Source organism: Triticum dicoccoides, chromosome 4A (genome assembly GCF_002162155.2).
Source record: "Triticum dicoccoides isolate Atlit2015 ecotype Zavitan chromosome 4A, WEW_v2.0, whole genome shotgun sequence".
Taxonomy (NCBI): domain Eukaryota; kingdom Viridiplantae; phylum Streptophyta; class Magnoliopsida; order Poales; family Poaceae; genus Triticum; species Triticum dicoccoides.
The window spans coordinates 626214600-626216491 of record NC_041386.1 but is presented as its reverse complement, the minus strand read 5'-3'; positions in this window follow the sequence as shown (position 1 = coordinate 626216491).

Sequence of the window (1892 nt, the reverse complement as noted above, 5' to 3'; positions counted from 1 at the left end):
GAACCAGAGAAAAGGAAGGTACTATTACACGGATAAGCGGGTCCCACATCTAGCAAAACAAGTCAACAGAACGGTGTGAGAAATTGGTGCCACGTCAGCCTGACTAGTGGGCCCATATGTCATAAACGTGATCAGCCAAAATCTGTCAATAGTGGTTTTTGCAAAACGATTACACAAGACGTGGTGTTTCCTGTGAAAGAATGTAGCATAGTATTTGCTGCTAACCTAGACATTAAAGTGGGGTTTGCTGCATTTTTTCATGTACTGTGTTACAAAAAATAAGGGTTCGAATAACTGGCACACGTGTGGCATAACGCCCACCCGACCACACGATTCTGTGTGGCATATCCGCAGGCAGCCCACACGATGTTGTGTGGACGAACATTGGACTGCCCACAAGTGTGGCAGGAAGGCAGCTAGACCGAATGAATCGTTCGGGACGATCGCTCTCCCCGCCCGCATCGCTGCCACCACCCGAACGTCCATCCTATCAGCCCTACAGACCTTTTCTATATTAGGCCCTACAAGCTTAGTAAAGAAAAAAAGCCCAGGTTTTTCTTTGTGACAAAAAAAGCCTACGATGCCATCCAACAACTTTAAAAGTGGGAAAAACTATGTGAATTTCCAGAAAAGTTGCCACTACATTTACGACTTGCCATCATGTTATTTTTTACAAAAATGGCAGGGTTTACGAAAACATATTAAATTGTCAGGGCATAAAGAATATGTTACAGAAAATGACATGAACTAAAATGTTCTGCAGATCATCATCCATACACTATAAGTTCCATGATGCATAGGCTATATTTGCCATGAGCCATGGCAACTTTGTTGAAAAAATGTTCTATATATCATGATACATAGACTAAAAAATGCATAGACTTTCATGGCATGATAAACAAATAAAAACGCAGTTTTGTTGTGACAATAAAGCCCCGATTTACCATCCTATGAAAACGGAAAGATGAATTAGCCATAATACATAAGAGTGACAAACAAACTAGTACTAAAAAATCCCAATGGTTCAAACCAAAAAAATGTCAGTCGTGCCTACAAGCAAAATTTGCAATGGTAAAAAAAAGATGTTTTTTATATTAAGTAAAAAGAAAAAGTTCATGGAAATTTGCATCTGTATCACGGGGGCAGAAAAAAATGGATTAAAAAATTTGTTTATGTTTTTCCGTGCCAATCAAACAATACAAAAATGATTAAAAATTGCCATGGTGATGCCCGCATAATTAAGCTACAGTGATCCCCCGCTAATGATGCCATGTCACCTCGGTTACTGTTGATAAACTCTACATAATTCAAAACCGAAACAACTTCAAAATTTAATTAAAGGAAAACAATAAAATTTTTCAAACATTAAAATAAAAATGTTTAATTTGTACTAAATATTACATAGATAATTATGGTGTAGAGGACACAGCTTTATAAAATGCATAAATATTTTAAATTGAATTAAGACAGTAGAGAAAATAAAGAAAAAGGAAAAGAATAAAAACAGAAAACCAAACTACAAAATACAAATAAAAAGAGTAGAGGCCCCTGGCCAACTGGGCTAGACGGCCCAGTTGGCCGACCCGCTGGCCCACTCGGCCGGCCCACTCGCCCTGGCCTATATGGCCTCGTACCCCAAACCCTAATCCCCCGGTTGCCCACTCCCACCCCACTCGCTCCACTCCCCCTCTGCCCCCTCCACGATCTAGATCGGATCGGGGGCGCTCGACGCCACCGCCATCCAGAACCCCCGCTGGAGCCGCCCCACCACGCCCCCGCCGTCATCGGTGCCGCCTCCCCGTCTCTGTCTCCGTCGCTCGTCCTCATCCCCTCCTCACCGGACGCCGTCGACGCTTGCCGGCCCCCAACTGCGCCGCCCCGCCGCCTGCCAT